Source organism: Artemia franciscana, chromosome 18 (genome assembly GCF_032884065.1).
Source record: "Artemia franciscana chromosome 18, ASM3288406v1, whole genome shotgun sequence".
Lineage (NCBI taxonomy): Eukaryota > Metazoa > Arthropoda > Branchiopoda > Anostraca > Artemiidae > Artemia > Artemia franciscana.
In genome coordinates, this window is record NC_088880.1 from 24,362,215 (window position 1) to 24,385,057 (window position 22,843).

The 22,843-nt window shown below is 36.2% G+C and overlaps 1 protein-coding gene across 1 annotated transcript in view; it reads left to right on the forward strand.

Moving 5' to 3' along the window:
• The first annotated feature begins 14,857 nt into the window (after positions 1 to 14,857).
• Positions 14,858 to 22,843, forward strand: part of LOC136038406 (low-density lipoprotein receptor-related protein 1-like) — a 99,976-nt gene continuing 91,990 nt past the window's right edge. The window contains exon 1 of the mRNA XM_065721479.1: positions 14,858 to 14,971. The gene's annotated coding sequence lies outside the window, so the exon portion shown is untranslated. The remainder of the gene's footprint in view (positions 14,972 to 22,843) is intronic.

Here is a 22,843-nt window from a genome sequence, read left to right on the forward strand (position 1 = left end):
AATGTTATCTATGAGTAAATTTATTAATGCCAAACCTGAAAAAATTAATTCCAAGAAATTCTACAAAGTTTATTCTACAAAGACAGTGATAGGTGATGTAGCCTATATGATTATTTCTGCTATTTAACCAACATTCTTTCGTGGGAAAAAAGAAAATAACTAAATGAAAACCATAAAATAGCCTAAACTCAAAAACATAGTCAGATAAAGAATATTTCTGCTATTTAACCAGCAAAACAAAATTAGCTAAATAGAAAGCATAAAAAAGACCATAGCCAAAAGTCAGGAAGCAAAAAGAGACTTGTTGGTTGTACAGGCTGTCAGGTATTTAGTCAAAATGTTCCTATTGGGTTAGTTGGTCTATACATATGGTAAACTTTTTCTTCAAATATGCACATCAAAATAAAGACTCACAATGATTGTATACAAGATAACATCTTTGTATACAAGATGATGAATAACATCATAATCGCAGGTTACAACAATAAATGACTTTGTAGCAAAACAAAATAATGTATTTTTAAATAAAATCAGAATCCTTTTTTCTTGGTCCTAAAAAACTGTTTCTATGTAATAAAAAAAATTACAAATTATTAGTCAACATAATACTTGTCTCCACTCCAACATTCATTTATACATATACCCCACAATAGAGAAAATGGGGTAGGTAAGTAGTAATGCTATTTGGCAGTTGCTGCTAAAGTGTCAGCAGCTTTTGGAATTCTATTTAATTGTGCTATTGGCAGCTTTGGAACTTTGTCCATATCTGAATATACAAGATTGTGTCTAGAAAAATAATAACTTGCAAGATTAAATTGAATATTATATTACAACTTACCACCATTTTTCTTCATTTTCATCTGACCCTACATCAGTATCCATTATTTCATCAATAAGCAACTGTAGAACTAAATAATGTTGTGCCATTTCTGATGTACCACTGGCAGAGTTCATTGTATGAAGATTTGAAAAAAGCTGTAAAATTGTAAAATCTAAAATTGTTTCTAGCTGAGATAATCTATTGAATTTTTGAAGTTATTTGATATTTAGGATTTTGTAAGATATCTGTTTCAATAATAGTGAGTGTTTTGAAGAGTATCAAGTATTTGAGATGAAAGGAATGCATACAAAGTCTATAGGTTCAGTTATTTTTGTTTTCTACCTATCAAAAGACAATGGTTTTTGAACAGCCATCAGAAGAGAGAAATTTCCCTTCACAGAAAAATCCTAAATCAGCCATTGAATTTTTATGCACCCATCTCTATGCTATATTTTTCATGAATTTTGGAATATTTGATGGAGGCTGTAAAATTTTGTTCCTTTATTGGGCTTTGAATAAATCATTTTTATCTTGGACTGTGGTCTCAAAGAAAGCCTAAATTTAATTAGAAGCAAATACAATAAACTGAAAACTGTGTTGTGACTACTCTGCTTTATAAAGGTTAAACTTGGTGAACTGAATATTTCAAATATATGTCATCCACTTTACTCTAAATTAAATCCTACCTGCAAGTTTCTGTTTCTTTCTCTTGTTAAGTTTAGGTCATGGGCCTAAGTATGGGCCTGATTTGGTTATTAAACAAGTTTCTGAAAATCATATTGCCCCAACAACAAAATGTTCCATGTTCACAAATTAATGCCCAAGAAAACATTTTTAATTATCATGAAAAATTGGCATTTTTTATATAGCTTATACCTTTGATCTGATACAAGTTTAACCTATTCATAAGCAAATACTATAAAATTATGCAAATAAATAAAAAAAACAAATTCCATAAAAATGAAGACATGAAACCCTTACAATTTTCTATGAATAAGCTGAAATCAGTCAAGTATAAAATAAAACAAAATCTAGGACAAAACCAAAGTCTTTCTGCTATGCTAATTCACAAATGGCACTAATTTACAAAACTGTAAATGGGAGGGGAAAGGCAATGTATTTTGAAAATCTGAGGAGGGGGGTTCCTTGATGGATGTACCAAAATATATATATTTCAATGAAAATTCCCGAAATATTTTGCCAAATCTAGGGGAACTCCTTCTCATTTGATGCAGATCCATTATTAAAAAATCATTTAGTAAGCTCAAATACTTTTCAAGATAGCCTAGTGAAAAGGCCATCATTTGGAAATTTTAACTAGCCTAGTCTAAAATTCTAACCTTAATAGTTCAACTGAATGTAAGAAAGTGATAGGCCTAAGCCAAATAGTTTCAATAATCAACACTACTGTATGCTATCTCAGACACTAATGCACTGAAATTAATATAGAAACAGGATATTTAAACCAAATCTAGGTTAATGCCCACAGATTTATTGCAAAATTAATACCTTTCCATAATAAATTTGGCATTAAGTTATTTATGCAGCATTCTGCTTTTCTTTTTGTGAACAATGTAGGTCAATTTTATACAGTGGGTTAAATTTAAGATATAGCCTAGGTTAGGCTAGCTTAATCAATCAGGAAACAATGCAGAAAAAATAATTGTGGTAAAATTCTAGTTTAGCTACTTTTTGCTATCTTGGCAAGAGGTTACGTTATTTAAACTATACCCAAGACAAACAAGTTTAAACATGCAACTAGCCTAGAATATCCTATTCATACACCCCTAGAGTGTATCTAATTTTGTTGATTTCAAGATCAGTTCCAAAAGATTCTAAGAGTTTCCTCTACTGGTCGGTGGCCTCAGCTACAATATTTACAAGGACTTATGCACAGGAAGTTATTCTAAATTCAGACTAAATGAGTCTAAAACAAATGTTATCAAAATCTTGGTCGTAATATTTTTTTTCTATCTGAATAAGACCTTAGTGTTTTAACTTTTTAACTTTAACTTTTAATGTTTTGTACTAGATCACTTGGGCTACTATCACTTATTTCACTAGCTGTTTGGGCATCTTCATAACTCGTGGATACCGTATCCCTTTCCGAATATGTACATCTATTGTCACTAAAAATTCTAGTTTAGCTACTTTCTGCTATCTTGGCAAGAGGTTACGTTATTTAAACTATACCCAAGACAAACAAGTTTAAACATGCAACTAGCCTAGAATATCCTATTCATACACCCCTAGAGTGTATCTAATTTTGTTGATTTCAAGATCAGTTCCAAAATATTCTAAGAGTTTCCTCTACTGGTCGGTGGCCTCAGCTACAATATTTACAAGGACTTATGCACAGGAAGTTATTCTAAATTCAGACTAAATGAGTCTAAAACAAATGTTATCAAAATCTTGGTCGTAATATTTTTTTTCTATCTGAATAAGACCTTAGTGTTTTAACTTTTTAACTTTAACTTTTAATGTTTTGTACTAGATCACTTGGGCTACTATCACTTATTTCACTAGCTGTTTGGGCATCTTCATAACTCGTGGATACCGTATCCCTTTCCGAATATGTACATCTATTGTCACTAAAAATTCTAGTTTAGCTACTTTCTGCTATCTTGGCAAGAGGTTACGTTATTTAAACTATACCCAAGACAAACAAGTTTAAACATGCAACTAGCCTAGAATATCCTATTCATACACCCCTAGAGTGTATCTAATTTTGTTGATTTCAAGATCAGTTCCAAAATATTCTAAGAGTTTCCTCTACTGGTCGGTGGCCTCAGCTACAATATTTACAAGGACTTATGCACAGGAAGTTATTCTAAATTCAGACTAAATGAGTCTAAAACAAATGTTATCAAAATCTTGGTCGTAATATTTTTTTTCTATCTGAATAAGACCTTAGTTACTTCAAAAGCCGTTCCTGCTGAATGTAAAATTCAAGTAGCTTCTCTAGTTACTTTAAAGTTACTTGATTTTTCACCTGGAACACCCTCCTTGTTATCCGTAAAAGTTGCATTGTCCCAAAAAAACAGTAGCGAGTGGGGTTGGGAACTTTCCCTTCCCCACTAGTGTAAATAGATCCGATAGTTCAAAATATTTAGACTTTAGTGACAATAGATGTACATATTCGGAAAGGAATACGGTATCCACGAGTTATGAAGATGCCCAAACAGCTAGTGTAATAAGTGATAGTAGCCCAAGTGATCTAGTACAAAACATTAAAAGTCATCGCTCTAAGTTTCTTCAAGTATTGAGCACAAACGTGGACTCCTTGCCAAATAAACTAATGGAGTTACGGATCTTAGCAGCAAAAAATTATTATGATGTGATTTGCGTAACTGAAATTAAGCCGAAGAATACAAATAACCCCTCGGACGATGCCCACATTGGAATTGCTGGATATTTTCTATTTACAAACTTACAAGATGACCCGAGAAGAGGAATATCTCTTACTAATGTTTTGGATTGGGTTAAATATTTAGCTATAGAGATTGTGCTACCCCGAGAAAGTCTAGTTTCAGCCACTTTTTATCGGAGCCCAAGTTGCCCAAACCTAATGGAGTCTGAACTGGCACTTTGAAAGGCCCTGCAGTTGCTACAAGATAAGAATCCAAAGAACATTTTAATAATCGGAGATTTTAACCTTCCTCAAGTAAGCTGGGCTGATGGCTTAGGGTATTCCCCCCAGTATCATGAGTGTCATGGTATGAATTCTGCTTTCCTCACTTATCTAGCAGAAAATACACCATGTCAAGGAAATAATGCTAAAGCACGAGGAGACATGTACCACTGTCTCATATATCAAGAGGCCACGCACCCTACTTTACTTGACAAGGTCCATAAAACGGGAAATGAACAGAAAGAACAGATACTGGGCAAATACAGGCGAACTAATTCTCGAAAACAATATGATAAATTCAAAAAAGCAAGGAATAGACTGAGAAAGATTACACGATACTCTATAAAAAAATCATGAGGATATCATTGCTACAGAAACTAAAACTAATCCAAAGAAGTTCTGGAAGTATGTATCATAAGCAAAGCCAAGACGACTTTCCATTCCCTACCTAACGACGCTATCTGAAAATCACCGATTTGCAGAGATAGCGGAAACCTTAAACAAACAAGATTCCTCAGTCTACACAGTGGAAAACTCTAGAAACATCCCCGATACCTGGGAATATCCTGTCATTGTAACAATGCCAAGGGTTGTCATTTTTCAATCAGATGTCCAAAAACGACTGGAAAAGCTTGGCGCATCGAAGTCGAAAGGACCAGACGGTATACACCCGAGACTACTCGAAGAGATTGCTGAACTAATATCCTCACCTTTAGCAAAAATCTTCAAGAAATCACTAAAGGAAAATGCTGTCCCCCCCCCCTGACTGGAAAAAAGCTACTGTTATACCATTACACAAGAAAGGCTCCAAAGACAAAGCTGAAAATTATAGGCCAATAATTCTAACATCAGTAACTTCAAAGATTCTCGAGGGAATCATAAATGATGCTGTCACTTAGCATTTGACATACAACAACATCATATTTCCAAATCAGCACGGTTTCCGAAATGGGCATCCCATGGCCACAAACCTAATACAGTCATACAATGAAGTCACTAAACTACTGGAAAAAGAGACACCCGTGAATATGATTTTGTTAGATCAAGCAAAAGCATTCGACAAAGTTGCACACCTAAGGCTGAAAAGAAAGCTTCAAGCTTGTCGCATCCACTTGGACATCATTGAATGGATTGTAGACATCCTGGAAGAGCGAACCCAAAGAGTTGCAGTTATTAATGATAAAGGAGTACGTGTACTATCATCACCCATAGCAGCTCTTAGCGGAGTTCCCCAAGGAACCGTGCTTGGGCCATCACTTTTCAACATATATATCAATGATGCTCCTGAAATACTCCAAAACCTTCTCACACTCTATGCAGATGATTCTAAGCTCATCAAGGCAGCAACATCTTGGGCGGAGGCTGCCTCAATCCAAGCCGATCTCGACAAGCTAGATGACTGGGCTAGACAATGGCTACTTGAATTTAATTCAAGTAAATGTAAAGTTTTACATTTTGGCAATAAAAATCAAAAACATATTTACACCATGCAAAACCAAATAACTGGTCAAAGAGAACCCCCTAGTTGCACTTACAGAGGAAAGAGACTTGGGTGTCATAGTTGACTGCCAGTTAAAGTTTCGAAGTCATACTGAAAAGATTGTAGCTAGTGCGAACCGCGCTTTAGGGACAATTAAACGAACATTCGCGACTAGATCTCTACGAACAATCACCAAGCTATACAAGAGTCTTGTCAGACCAAGGCTAGAAACTGGCATGTCAATTGCATCTCCCTTTACAAAGTGGACAAGGACAATATAGAGAAAGTACAGAGGAGAGCAACAAAGATAGTAGACGGGTGCCAACATCTTCCTTACCCAATGAGACTGCAAACTCTGAACTTATGCAGTATGACTTACCGAAGAAAAAGGGGTGACATGATTAACACTTACAAATTGATTCACAACAATCCAATTCATGGTCTCTGCTGCATCGATTCATCAAAGCGGACAAGGGGTCATTCTAAGAAGCTCATAAAGGTCAACGCTCAGAGGGGGGAACGCCATCACTTCCTAACCAATCGGGTAGTAGACCAGTGGAACTCCCTGAGCGATCATACTGTATCCAGTAAGACCGTCAAAGAATTCAAAGTCTCACTTGACAAGGAGTGGAGCAATAAGGAATGGAGGCTGGAATGGGACACCTTGGAGTCCCAGACCAGAACATAAACCCTAGTCAATAAAACCAACTCAATATTCAAAACAATTCCGAATCGATCCACATGGCAATTTTTGAAGAAATGCTGAGCAATGTTACAGGATGGAAAATCCTTCAATTGCTCCAAGTTGCAATTTAAGGTAATTTAAGGTTTTATTTGAAACTGTTATAAAAAAAATACAGAGATTCGAGGAAGCTTTCCTAGTGTAAACATACACTAAAAAATAAAATGATAAATTTTGTAAATTTTTTGTAAATTTTCTGTAAAATTTTTGGAAAAATTCTGTAAATTTTAGACCATTCCCCCTTCTTGGTATCTTCCAAAGACTAGACTTGGCGGCTTCTCAGTAATGATAGCAATTCAATTCAGAGTTTGCTAACCAGCCAATTTTATTAAAGACCCCTCCCCCCGTCCACTTACGATGTGTTTGCCTTTGTCTATTATCGCTTTTACGCAACTTTTCTTTTTCCATACACAGGACTTGGAATATACTCTTTTAGATGTAATCAAACAGTTTGTGGTAACGAACTGTAGTAAGGAGCGACCCGGCTCAATAGTAAACGAAACTCTAAAAAACGGAATTTCGATGCTAAAAGATATACCAAAAGAATCGGATTTTTATGCTGATTTTAAATATATAAGTTTCATCAAATTTAGTCTTTGTCATCGAAAGTTACGAGCCTCAGAAAATTTGCCTTATTTTGGAAAATAGTGAGAAACACCTTCTAAAAGTCATAGGATTGTAACGAAAATCACACCCTCGCATTCAGCGTATCAGAGAACCCTGTAGAAAATATTTCAAGGTCCAATCTACAAAAATGTGGGATTTCATATTTTTTGCCAGAAGACAAATCACGGGTGCGTGTTTATTTGTTTGTTTGTTTGTTTTTGTTTTTTTCCCCAGGGGTCATCGTATCGACCATGTGGTCCGAGAGTGTTACAAGAGGGCTCATTCTAACGGAAATGAAAAGTTCTAGTGCCCTTTTTAAGTGACCGAAAAAATTGGAGGGCACATAGGCCCCCTCCCAAGCTCATTTTTTTCCCAAAGTCAACGGATCATAATTTTGAGATAGCCATTTTATTCCACATAGTCGAAAACCATAGTAACTATGTCTTCGGGGATGGTTTACCCCCCACAGTCCCTGGGGGAGGAGCTGCAAGTTACTAACTTTGACCAATATTTACATGCAGTAATGGTTATTGGGAAGTGTACCGACGTTTTCAAGGGGATTTTTTTCGTTTGGGTGTGGGGTTCAGGGGAGGGGGCTATATGGGAGGATCTTTCCTTGGAGGAATATTTCATGGGGGAGGAGAAATTCAATGAAAAGGCGCAGGATTTTCTAGCATTACTATTAAAAAAAAAACAATGAAAATATAAACATGAAAAAGTTTTTTCAATTGAAAGTAAGGAGAAGCATTAAAACTTAAAACGAACAAAGATTATTACGCATATGAGGGGTTCTAAAAATACTTTAGCATAAAGAGCGAGGTATTTAGAAGGAGATAAATACTTCGCTCTTTATGCTAAATTAGTTTTAGTAATTTCAACTATTTATTCTACGGTCTTTCTGATTCAGGGGTCATTCTTAAAGAATTGGGACAAAACTTAAGATTTAGTGTGAAGAGCGAGACATTAACGAGGGGACAGACCCCCTCATATATATAATCAAAATACACGAATATATAAGTTTGTTACGTAAGTTAATTCTTAAGTTACGTATATTTTTTTAAATAAAAACGTTCGGTAAAAATTAGAAGTTCCAGTTGCCTTTTTAAGTAGCCGAAAAATTGGAGGGCAACTAGGCCTCCTTCCCCACCCCTTATTTCTGAAAATCGTCTGATCAAAACTAAGAGAAAGCCATTTAGCCAAAAAAAGAATTCAATTCAATTCAATTCAATTTATTCAAAAAGAAAAGAAAACACATAACAACAATAATAATAAAGATCCTAGAAGCGAACTTGTTAAGGACCAAAACAACAAAAAATTGTAAATGAAAAAGAGAGAGAAGAAAAAAAAGAAAAGAAAAGAGAAAACAAGGGTAATTAAAGCAAATTGAACAAACATTTAGAGAAATATAATATCAAGATTTTAGTACATTGTTATATAGCGTCCGAAAACTTGTGGATAGCTCGACACTGGAGGGTATTAAATTCCATTGAATTATAGATTTATAAATTGGGGATCGCTGGGCGGAACTAGAGATACACCTGGGGACAATGAAGGAACGGTTGGATGAACGGAGACAGTGGCCTTCAGAATTATTACTATTAAAATAAGATAATAAGTGGGGAGGAAGATTTTTATGGTAAGCGGAGTATGCAAGGGATAGATTTAACTTTTTGATGATTTGTTCAAAAGGGATAATACCAAAATCGGAGTACAAGTCCTTGGTGGGATATAGTCGTGGCAACCGAAAAACTGCTTTGACGGCACGGTTTTGAGCAGATTTTAATTTATTGGTAACTGAAGGATAAGTATTGCCCCATACAGATCCGCAGTATGAGATATATGGGTAAATAAAAGAATAATAAAGGGTGACAAGGATATCGGGAGGAAGAAAATAATTCACACGATTAATTATACTTACCTGTCGCAAAATTATGGCTCTGATATAGGACACATGTGTTGCAAATGATAGGCAGGAGTCTATGTGGACACCAAGAAACTTGGCAACTTCGACCTGCGGGAGGAGATTGGTAGAATATTTTAGGCATAGTGCTGGCTGAACTTCATTTTTTTGTAAGGGGTTTGAAATAATACCACCTGACTTTTCTTGCTGTTAATGGTCATGCAGTTAACGAGACACCACTCCTGTACTCTATTCAGAAGGGTTTGAATAGAGATGACGACGGATGGTAAATTAGGACCGGTGATGAAAACGTTGCTATCGTCAGCAAAAAGTACTGGGTGCAGTGATAGACCCAGGTCCGTAATCAAATCATTAACATAAAGGAGAAAAAGTATTGGACCAAGAACAGAGCCCTGTGGGATGCCCCTCCGGACAGGTAGGGGATGTGAAGTCACCCCGCCCAGACTCACACTCTGTACTCTACCAGAGAGATAAGAGCCGAACCATGAGAAAGGAACTCCGCGAATCCCTAGGCTATTGAGTTTACTTAATAAAACACTGTGATCAACCATGTCAAAGGCCTTTGAAAAATCCAGAAATAAGCCCAATACAGTATTTTTAAGGTCAAGTTGGGAACGTATAAACTGTGTGGCGTCTATTAGTGCATGAGCAGTTGAAAATTTGGCACGGAAGCCATATTGATGAGGAGAAATCAACGAATCTGATGAATGATTCCCAAATACAAAGGGAGAAAGACGTCGGAATATAATTCTCTCGAGCACCTTAGATATAACTGGGAGAAGTGAGATTGGACGATAATTGCTTATCTCAGACGGATCGCCTTTTTTATGAATCGGGATAACAATTGCTGATTTAAATATTTCTGGGAAGACTCCATTGGTCATAGACAGGTTTGCTATGTGCACAATGGGTTCACAAATATAGGAAGATACGGTCCTAAGAAGCTTATTACTTATGCCAAAGAAGTCAGGTGTACTACTATTAGAGAGAGATTCGATAACTTGAAGCACCTCTTTGCGATCAGTTGGAGAGAAAAACATGGATCTGGGATTCTTGCTAGGGTGTACTGACTGTGAGAAGGAACAGGAGTTAGCATTTGGAATATTAGTGAAATAATTATTAAAAGCATCCGGTACTAAAATTGGGTCAATTAATCTGCCACTGATGTCCCTAAGGTTAATAGGAACAGATCTTGAACTCCTTTTTTTTCAAAGGATTTCATTTATTGTAGACCAAATTTTTTGCAAGTTCCCTTTGCAGTGAGAGATTTTTGAATAATAATAATTTTTCTTTGCTTCCCGGATGAGTTTGGTATATATGTTTTTGTATTTTTTATAATTAGTCAGGTCAATAACGCTACTAGTTTTGCAAGCTAACTTATATAGGTCATTTATTCGGTATGAAGAGATTATCAGGCTATTTGACATCCAGGGGCGTATATGGGTAGTTTTTCGGTTTGATTTACGAACTGGAAAGGTTGAACTAATAAGATCACTCAATCCCTGTGTAAAACTACTTGTGGCTGAATTAACATCCTGACAATCCAAAGTCTTGGACCAGTCGAAGGATTTCAAACAATCCGTGAACCGGTTCATATTCACAGTATTATATATTCTATTAGACGTAGGGGTATTAGTTCTACGGGGTTGAGTAGCTGATAGGGAGGGTAAGGAAAGATAGATTGGAAAGTGATCTGACAGGTCAGAAAATATTATTTTGGAGGACAGGTGGTTTCCCAGGGAAGTGGATACAAAAATGTTATCAATTAAAGTAGTGGTAGACATCATGGGATCAATTCTAGTAGGAAAAAGGATTGTGGGAAGAAGACCACTTGAGGTAAATGTTTCAAAGAAGGTATCACTATCATTTTTATTACTAACATTTAATAAATTACAATTGAAGTCCCCAAAAACTATTGCCTTCTTTTGTGGTAAATTAATAAAACTAGAAAAATCATCAAACTGATTACAAAAGAAAGGTGTCGGAAATGAGGGTGGTTTATAAAATAACGAAAAAATAAAAGAATTCTCGTCTACACTTATGTCGACGATTATTGAATAAATGCATCTATTATTATAGGTTGCGAGAACAAGAATTCACAATCTAATAGTCTGGTGAATTTTAGACTTGATCGGATGTAAAGAGAAATGCCACCAGAGGACTTGGTTAATTTTCTTTCAATATGAATAGCTTGAAAGCCAGTGAGGGAAAAATCATTAGTATCATCAATTTCTGAAAGCCACGTCTCCGTTATTCCAATTACGTCGAAAGGGCAGTAACCATTTGTTAAAATTAAATCTTTAAAATTAGCCCACTTATCCCGTATGCTTCTGATATTAAAGCAAATTACATTAAGTTTGGTCTCTTCCATTAGCTTAGGTTTCACATTTTTCACAAAATCAAAAGTGTCGAGATATTTACAGTTAATTTGGTTTAAAGGGCTATCGGGGCTAGCTAAGGTGTTGGTGGACAGATTATTTTGGTCATCGTAATAATTAAAAACAACATTATTGCACAGTGACAAATTATTAAGAAACGTAAAATCTTGTAAAGTACTTGTACTTGTGTTTGTTTGACTGTTCATTTCTTAAGCAGTAGTTTCTGTGCTTCTGGACATTTATACGAATAACAGGGGTGGTCGGAGGAGCCACAGAGAGCAAATTTCATGACAAGTTGACACAGGTTTTCTTTGGAGTTCTGGTGGTCACCAGCGCATTTAGAGCATCTCCAGCGCATTTGCATTAATATGCAAATTTCATTTTAATAACTTATGTACGGAGAGCCAAAATCAGACATGCATTAATTCAAAAACTTTCAGAAATTAAATAAAAAAACGAGTTTTTTGAAATGAAAGTAAGGAGCGACATTAAAACTTAAAACGAACAGAAATTACTCCGTATATGAAAGGGGCTTTTCCTCTTCGACACCCCGCTCCTTGCGCTAAAGTTTGATTCTTTCTCGCAACTCTCCTTTTTAAAACAATCAAACACTTTAGCGTAAAGAGCGGGGTGTCGAAGAGGAAAAGCCCCTTTCCTATACGGAGTAATTTCTGTTCGTTTTAAGTTTTAATGTCGCTCCTTACTTTCATTTCAAAAACTTGTTTTTTTGTTTAATCTATATAAGATATCTAAAGGATTCAGATATAACCTAAATTAATTAAGTAATGGCCTTATACAAAATTATGCTGATTAATTTCAGATTCATTTATTACTAAAAACAATAAACAATAGACGCGACTGAGGCCGAATCAAACGACAAAGTTGTTTATACAGATAAAATAATGAATAGTTACCGAAGAGTAGAGAGAGAGAGAAAAAGAGAGATTGAAACAGAAAGAGAGAGGAAGAGTTTGCTATTTATCCTGAGATACTTAGACCCCCCCCCCAAATCAAATTATGACGCGTATGCCCTTGTCTATTATCACTTTTACACGATCTTTCTTGTTCCATACCCGGGATCTGAATATAATCTTTTGGACTTTTAATGTATTTCGTTGCTCTTGCCGAATTGGTCTTAAGCGGCATCTGATTATTCTACTCTCATTTCGCTTTTGCTCTTTTTTTAAAACAAACGTGCCAATTCAGTCAATTATTGACGTCCTTGTCAAATGGAATCCTTCCTCCCCCAAGAAAAATGTTCTAGATCTGTCTTTGCCATCAGTTGGCTTGGAACTTGACTTGCTTTTTTTGTTTTAGCTTAAGTCACATCCGGCCTTGGTGGTCGTCTCGGTGCCTCTGTTCTCACGAACGGATGTATATGTCAACTATGCTGCTCTCTGCTTTTTGACATTTTGAGAAGACTTGAGAGGTTGTAGTCAGAGAAGTTCTCCTTCCAGCGTTGCCCAATCCCTCCTGTCGTTGCCCGATTGATCACTTCAATATGCGACAATACACAGTGGATGGTGTGATTAAATATGCGAAATGAGAGGATGCATCCTTGCGAACACCAACAGAAGTTTGGAATTCTTCAGTCGTTCCCTCTGGGACAGGAACTTAATTTCTTCAGACCCAATACCCCTTTCCCACCCTCCCTGGTTACTGTTTGCCCCCTTCAACCGTTTCAAGAATGAGGGTAACGCTATGGTTGTATTTTATACCCTATTGTGGTGTACCTTGCCTCCCCACGATCGTGAGGCCTAAAACTACTAGGCTACCGATCAAAAACTGAACCAAATTCTTAATCCAAACAATCAAATTATTTATAAGTTATGCACTTACCGCACCTGTTTTAGATTAAGCCATCCTTTATTAATCTTTTTCTCCTGGTCATTTTTATGTTATTCTCTCAGCAGATAAACTCCAATAAATTGCAATTAGGCGCTTAAACACAAGTATGACCCGTCCTTGCCTGGGATATGTTTCCAGCGAGGGGGGTATAAAGTGGAGTTATGTTAAACAGAAAAAAAAAAGAGTAAAAATTAAATTTTTTCCTAAATGTGCAGAAAGTTAACGAATCGGATTAGAAAGCTGAAAAGTTTGGAATAAAGTAAATAAAAAAAGAGCTACAGTTTGAATTTAATTTGAATTTTTCGCTTTTATCCATGCTGTTCAATAGTCCAAAATATAAAAACAGATAAACAATCCTGGAGGAATAAATTAAAAGAATCTAGAATTTTCAATCCGGCCAATTAATTTCAAACGTTGTTTTTTGAATTTTTAGCACTTTCGATTGCCTCAAATTTTCCATTTTTTAGCCTCTAGAGCTTTTTTAAAAGAAGCTACAAGATTTTATATTAGATCTTTTTCTATTTCCTGGAAATAAATAAGAAAAATCCAACCGGCAAAATTTTAGGTCAAATGTCAAAGATCACTTATGCAAAATATCATTTTGCTCTTATGTTGGGTCAGATAGCAGGATCTCTTTTCGTAACTTAGGAAAATTAACATTGCAATGTATTTAGGGAATTTCACTTGTTCAGTGACAAATTTAATAAGAACGATTATCCAAATTTCTAATGTCACAAAAATCAGAGAACAAAAAATTTTCTTCTCAAGATTAGCCCTTAAAATATGAAACTCTAAATTATCATCCTATGGAAACCAAACTATAAAGAAGTGGACTTAAGGCTGGAGATTGATGGTAATGAAATGACAGATGAAGCAGCTAAGAATAGAACATCTATAGGTTGGTCAGAATCCAAAATTATTGTCCCAATCTCTCAGAGTTGCTGACAGATGGTGTTAGGAAGTTGGAGCATTGAAAGGACAAAAAAAGTTGGCATTGGAAGTTTTGCTATTCAATTGAAAGACCTATTCCATAGCACTACTAAAACTCCCAACAAATGAAAATGTCTGTATAAGAGTGGTCTTAGAAGCCAAAACAGGAATTATAAATTTTGAAAACCGTTGAGGCACAAAGCCCAGCCCATTTTGTTCGTTCGTGCTGATATTAAGTTAAGATTAATTAAACCCTTATGATAAAAACTTTTTGTTAATGTATGTTCCAGGCACACACACAGGATTTTATTTCTGATAACCAGTTTTTTTCAGGAATCGTAATATGACGTGGATATATTTAAAATAAGACTGGGTGGATAGTCACTTCCTGATTTTGCTCATTGGCGGACGCTTATTAGCTAAATTTTGGCCTATAAGCGGTTCTGCTGCTAAAAAGTTTTTAGTTTCGCTGCCTCACGACAGCAATCAAACAACGATTTCGCCATCTATTCCATTTGAATTTTTAATTATTGGTATTTGTATTTGGTACTTGACAAGATTTATTGTTGAAACCAGAAAGGATCACTGTTTCTCATAATTTTATTTCCTCACTGGGTAAGAAAGCTGAAAAAGTTATTGCTTTGAGCTTACTTTCTCAATTGTATTTTAGTTGTGTGGTTGGAGACTAGCCTAGGGCTAGGTTATTGATCTTTTACCAGTAGACTAGGCAAGGCATTGTGCTTAGACATAGCCTAATTAAGACCCCTTAGTACTCAAGAAGTGCCTTGGAGCATTACATATTTTGGGGTGAAGGAATATGCCCCTATGTTTTCAGCCAGCTGATAAAAAATATTTAGTTGGTAAAACAGTAGTGAAGCACTGCTAGGCTATTTGATTGAATGAACTTTTTGTATTAGATAAATGGGTTGATAGAAATAAGTGACTTAAAATCAATAGGAGAAGATTGGTCTCAGCTGGTGAAAAACAAGTGAAATAGTTTTATTGGTAATAGGTCTATAACCCAAATCAGTTGGTAAAATTGACTAGCTAGTTGGAGGCTATGGTGTATTTCTCCAAAAAAGCACCCCACCCCATGGAAATTCAGCCCCCCCAGATAATTCCTTCTCAATAGTTATAGACCTTCATTAAAAGAGAGATTGAAAGTTATTTATATAGCCAATATACCTATAGATATATGGGCTAGTTAGAGACTAGGGATAGGTTATTGATCTTTAACCAGTAGACTAGGCAAGGTATTAAACTAGGCTTATTCATAGCCTAATTAAAACCCCTTAGTACTCAAGAAGTGCCCTGAGGCGTTCCAATTATTGGGGTAAAGGGATATCCCCCAATGTTTTTGCCTTTATTGATTTATTTATTTATTTATTAATACCAAATATGGTAAGCTTTCAAGCTTGTCACACTAAACATAATAAAAAGAAGTTATGACAAAACTGACAACATAATACAGGCATACAAATCCATGAAAATAACAACTACAACAAACACTGACAAATAATACTAGGCTATAAACAATTTAAAAACGATTTACCATGAAAATGTGTTTCTGTTAGTTTTTTTTAATCTGTCTATGTCATCTGTTAAAAATGTTTCAAGTGGAAGGTCATTCCATGGCTTCCCCACCCTGCTGTAAAATGAATGTTGGCCTATTTTCCTTTTTGAAAGTGAGGGTTGATCTTCCACCAGTAGACTAGGCAAGGCATTAGGCTTATTCATAGCATAATTAAGACCCCTTAGTAGCCTACTCAGGAAGTGCCTGGGGCATTCCACATTTTGGGGTAAAGGAATATCCCCCAATGTTTTCAGCCAGCCAATAAAAATATTTAATTGGTAAAACAGTGATGAAGCACAGCTAGACTATTTAACTGGATGAACTTTTTGTATTATATAAATGAGTTGATAGAAATAAGTGACATAAAATCAATAGAAGAAGATTTTTCTCAGCTGTTAAAAAAACAAGTGAAATAATTTTAATATTAATGTCACCCTAGTCAGTTGGTAAGAATGACTAGCCAGTTGGAGGCTATGTGTATTCCCCCAGAAAGTACCCCACCCCATGGAAATTCACCCTCCCCCAGATAATTCCTCCTCAATAATTCTAGACATTCATTAGAAGGGAAATTAAAAGTTGTTTACGTAGCCTATATACCAATACTTGCAAATTGGTTGGTAGTTTCCTCCTTTTTCAGTTTTCTGCAGGAGAATTCAAATGCTTGATTATAAGTACAAATTTGGACAAGATCTGATGTTTAGTCAAAATTTTTGTTGCATTAGTACTTAATTATCCAAGGAATATTTAGGTGCATGTTAAGCTAGGCTAATCAAAATAAACTATGAGCATGTAGATTTTCATAAAGATGACAAAGCAATGTGTCAAGAACAGCTTGGATTATTAAGTTTAATCTTTAAGGATAAGTTAGGGTGGATTATAAACTAGTCAGAAGGTACTATATATATATTATTAATGTGACACTACATTTGCTGTAATTAATGACAACATATACTATATGCAAACATCGAAAAACTTCAATGTTTATGCTCCTCAACATTCCCTGGAAGTTCAAATTTGTACCTAATGTATTGCAGATATGGCTTTTTGACAACCTGGATATATGAAAAGGTGATAGGATCCAGGCTAACTGATTACGTTGAAAATAATACAATTCTTATAAATACTCAATTTGGTTTTAGAAAAAAAAATGTCCACAGAAATGGCAACCATTAAACTTGTTGACTGGGTAAATACGTCGTTTGAAGCAGGTCTGATTCCAGCTGCTTTATTCCTGGATTTGAAAAAGGCTTTTGATACAATTGACCATAAACAGTTATTACTTGAGCTGGAAAAAATCGGTGTTACTGGAAAGAGTTTGTCTTGGTTTGAATCTTATTTAAGTGACCAAAAGCAGGTTGTGGTGAATGGGTGTTTTACTTCTGAAGCTAGTACGATAACTTGCGGAGTACCCCAGGGCTCTATACTAGGTCCTCTTTTATTTTTAATATTTATTGATTGGGTTAAGTATTATTTGTCAGAGGCTGGTATAATCCTTTTTGCAGATGATACTCTTTTACTTGTAGCTGCTCCATCAGTTGATCTACTTTTCAATAAAATGATAAAGGCAATGACCAAGTTTATTGAGTGGGCAGATTTCAATCTTTTGACATTAAATTATAATAAAACTAACTACATTCTATTTTCTCGGATATCTAGTATTGAAACTAATTTAGAATTAATAATAAACGGAAATCAAATAAAAAGAGTAAAGGTAACAAAGTATTTAGGTTTTATGATTGATGAAAATCTATCATGGAAAACACATTCAAATATTATAGCTTCAAAGTTGTCCAGATCTCTGGGTGTGCTTCGCCGAGTTAAAAACCTAGTATCCTATAAAATTCTTTGGTTACTTTATTTTGCTATTTATTACCTGTATATTTGCTATGGTTGCTCTTTGTGGGCTAGTAATTTTGTATCATGTTATAAAAAAAATCCAAAATAAAGCCGTTAAACTTTTATCACCTAAAACTTTATTTACTCATAATATTAATGAACTTTATACTAAGAATCAACTTTTTGATATTTCAAAATCAAGAGACTACCAAGTTAGTATTTTCACATATAAATTTATTAATAATATACTTCCCTCTTCTTTCGAAAATTTTTTCTCCATTAATTGTGATCTTCATAGCCACAATAAACAAGGGGCATCAAATCTGGTACACCCATTTAGAAATACGGCTAGAGCTTCTTTCGTGATTAGAAATTTTGCCCCCTCTGTATGGGATATTATTCCAATTGAAATAAGAAATTCGAGTCATTTGGCTTCCTTCAAAGCTGTTGTTAAGAGATTCTTCCTTGCAAAAGAATAGTATGGTAATGATGCAAAAGTATAGTAATAATGCGTGAGTGTCATAAGTAGAATCTTTGTATGTAGTAATATGTAGAGTAGAGATGACTGCCACCTGCTGCCAACAAGCCCAAAGGGGCTTTCTTAGCAGGTGCAGCAAAATGTTTTGTATACATGTTTTTGAAATAAATTAATCTAAAAAAAAAAAAAAAAAATCTAAACATACTGTCATTATTTTTGTTCAGCATTTTTTGTTCAATTTTGATTTAGTTCAACTTCCCACTCAACAATCCCTGGAAGTAATTATAGCGGTAATCTACTGTAGTCTCTATCTATTAGTTATAGCAGTAGCCACAAGAATTAGTAGTGGTTGCAAGGTGTAGTCACAAAAGTACTTGTTGTAGTAAGTAGTCTTAATTAGTAGTAGTAGTAGTTGCAGTGCTAGCATGAGGTAATTCTATGCACAGAGTGTCTTGGCTAGATCAACATGTTCTGAAAAAGTTTCAACTTAATTACTTTAAGTGTTCCTGAGATATTGTTGATATGCCCTTTTGATAACCTACACACACTTGGCATATTTTGATTTAGTTCAACGCTCTTTGAAAGTTTTGTCTGAATATTTTTAGTTCTTTGGAAACCCAAGTTTAAAAATGCCTCCCTCCTCTTTCCCAATAATAGTCCTATGTGTAAACAATGGGCAATTTGAATAACTTACAGTCCTTTCCTTGTAGGGTTTTGTCATCTTGGGATGCATAGTTATTTATCCTTTGGTGTAAGTTAAATGAACTGACTATGAATGTGTAAATGGTGTATGTTAAAACTTTGATTGGAGGGTAGTAAAAAAGGGGATGGAGGAAGGCCTATTGCCTTATGGTGACAATTAATCTTAAAATGGCATTATAGCTTTCAATTTTCAATTAAATGAGCCCTCTCCAAAGTTACTTTTTGGATATTTCTGAGATTTTGTTGATACACCCTTTTGCCAACCTCTTTGCATAATGTTTTTTTTTTCATTTTGTTCATTATCCCCTCTGTGTATTTCCTGAAAGTTTCACATTAATACCCTAAGCCTTTTTGGAGACCTAAAATCAAACTTGCCCTCTTTTCCAATAACAGATCCTATGGAACGAGATAAGGATGACTTCTATATCCTCTTAAGTTATATGAGCTCTCATGAGTACCTCTCCATGACTACCTTGTACCTCTAGGAGATATGAATGCTAGCATTTTAAATTAGTCTGGCCTGTGGAATTTTGCTGTTGGACCCATAACAGTTAATATCCTAAACAACAAAGGAGAGAAAATGCTGAGCTGCTGTCTCGCCCACAATCTTACCATTGCAAACACGTGGTTTCAAAGATCCAATTTAACCAAGTATACCTGGTATAGCAATGATGGATCATCAAAGAAGATGCTTGACTACATCATCATATGCTGGTGATGGCTTTCGTCTGTGCATGCTTGTCCTACCAAGGCGCTGAACTTGGGAACACTAACCATTGTCTTGTTGCAGCCAAAACTAACCATTGTCTTGTTGCAGCCAAAATCAGGGTTTGCCTAAAAGATAAAATGACCAGGCCAACACCTCTAGAAATTTATACCTACTTAATCCAGCAAGACTTTGCTTTGGCTAAGCAGTATCAGGTTGGCGTATGCAACAGGTTCAAGGTCTTTACCCAGTGCAATGGCAGTGAAGGTCTTCAAAGAGAATGCTCCTGTATCTTCAACTAGCGTTGCTGGAAGCAGCATAAGAAAAAAGATTGGATCAGCAACGAGTCCCTTGCCATTATTGATCACAGACGGGAAGCCTGCTTTCACAGGGAACTGACAGCATATAGGCAATTAAATGAAGAGCATAACATCATGTTGCACACAAAGACCATGAGACCATTATTGAAAAACAAGCACACACGCTTCAAGATGCTACCAAAAAAGGATATTTGAGCCACATATAAGATATTCTGTGAGCTCTCAGGTCAATACACTCAAACAACATTGCATCTCTGTAACACCAGTGGTGAGAATACTCACGACCAATCACATTGCCTCAGCCAGTGGTAACACCACTTTGAGAAGCTACTAAAGTCAGACCCACCCATCCAAATTGATGACCAGATTACTGCTGCTGCTAACAATGCTGAACCTGCCTCCAATGGCATTGAGTGTATAGCAGAACAAATTAAAGGTACAGTAAAAAAAATTGAAGAACAACAAAGTGCAGGGAGTATGTAGCCTGACATTAGAGCTCCTTAAAAATATCAATCAATCCTTGACCCTCTAGCTACAAGTGTGTTTTATACTGTGTGGCACTCTGAAATGATCCCATAAGACTGTAAGACCGGCTTTCTTGTACCAGTCTACAAGATGAAAGGAAGTAAAGCAGAATGTAATAACTATAATGGCATAATTCTGCTCTCAGTACCCAGCAAACACTTCGCCATACTGCTCCTAAAGCGGGCAACAAAGTACTTCCATCCTCTTTGTCTCTTTACCAGCAAGCTGGGCTCATGCTTGGTAGATCCACCACTGAGCAAATCCATACAATTAGATAGCTGATAGAGTAAACTCTAGAATGCAAAAGGAAGGCATACATTGCCTTCGTTGATTTTTGATCTGCTTTTGACTCTGTTGACAGACAGTCCCTGTGGCTGATCCTTCAATCTGCTGGTGTACCTAAGAAAATTGTCAACCTGTTCAAAGAAATATTCAATAAGATTGAAAGTGCTGTCATTGTGAATGACCAGCTCTTATCAAATTTTTCAAATTAGAAATGGTGTTTGACAAGACTGTGCTGCTGCTCCTGAACTCTTCAATTGTGTCAATTATCAACAAAACACTGCTGGCATATCCATTCTGCATCAATTTTGCTAGAAGAGTTCTTTCCGATGTTGACCTGGCGGACAATGTTGCAATGGTATGCGAAAATCACGACGACATCAAAACTGCCCTGGAAACGCTAGCGTCTGCTGCAGAAAAACTTGGTTTAAATGTAAACTGGACCAAGACCAAAATATTGCCTGCAGACAAGACACCATGCAGCCCCCTGACAACTATAGGAGTGTATGGGCAAGATGTTGCTATAGTCAAGCAGTTCACCTACCTTGTTTCAACTGTCTGCTCAAATGGAAAATTAAGAGGCATAGATATCCGCAAGGGTGGCTAAGGTGAATGCTGTTTTTGGCCATCTTCTGATAACAATATTCCACAAACCCCAGATCAGCCGTCTCACGAAAGGTCGTATCTACTCTGCCTCAGTAGCAAGTGTTGTGCTGCACTACTCAGAGACTTGGTCTTTGACTTAGTCGTAGATGACGAAGGTAGATGCTGTCCTGAAAAAACACCTCAGAAAATCGAACACGTTGCGTGGTTCAACAGGGTATGGAACTTGGATATCCTCTGGTCCTTTAAATTACCATCCCTGTCCGGACAGCCTCCGCATAGAGAGTCTCGCTCACTGCGTTGGTACGGTCATTTACTTTGCCTACCCACTGAAACGCCTGCCCAACTTGTATTGGACTTTAGTCCAACTGCAAACAGCTGGAAGCACCCCAAAAGTAAACCATGTATGAAATGGATGGATATCATCTGCGATTGACTCATAGAGTGGGGCCTTGAACCCAGCAAAGCTCCTACCCTCGCCCAAAACAGGCTACTCTAGAGACTACTAACAGCGCTGAAGTCTGGGTCCCTCTACGCTGGCGACGCTGCCGACCAAGAGCTTTAAGTCAAAAGTCAAGTCAGTGCCCCAAAATCTTCTTTTGTACAGAGCACAGCATCTCTCCTCAAGAGTAAATAGTCCTTGCCTGGCTATGTGTAAAATTTGAAAATATATCTGCTGTGAAACCCATATTAAATCTGAGAGTACTTTACGTTCTTGTTTGTGCTTTTTAAGGCACTTGGTATTAACCAAGTGACATATAGCAACTGCAAATTCTGTTGGTCTGTTGGTCCTGGTTTTGCTACATTAGGCACTTCCAGGTAAGCTAGGACGATGAAATTTGGCATGCGTATCAGGGACCGGACCAGATTAAATTAGAAATAGTCATTTTTCCGATTTGACCATCTGGGGGGAGTGGGGGCCTGTTAATTTGGAAAAAAATAGAAAAATTGAAGTATTTTTAACTTACAAACGGTTGATCAGATCTTAATGAAATTTTATGTTTGGAAGGATATCGTGTCTCAGAGCTGTTATTTTAAATCCCGACCGGATCTGGTAACATTGGGAGGGGGGGGAGTTGGGAGGGGGAAACCTAAAATCTTGGAAAACACTTAGTGTAAGGGTCAGGATGAAACTTGGAGGAAGAAATAAACACAAGTCCTAGATACATGATTGACACAACCGGAGCGGATCCGCTCTCTTTGAGGTAGTTGGGGGGGGGGGTTAATTCTAAAAAAATTAGAAAAAATGAGGTACTTTAAACTTACGAACGGGTGATTGGAACTCAATGAAATTTGATATTTAGAAGGATACCGTGTCTCAAAGCTCTTATTTTAAATCCCGACCGGATCTGGTGACATTGGGGGGGGGAGTTTGAGGTGGGGGAACCTAAAATCATGGAAAATGCTTAGATTGGAGGGATCGGGATGAAACTTGGTGGAAAAAATAAGCAGAATTCTCAGA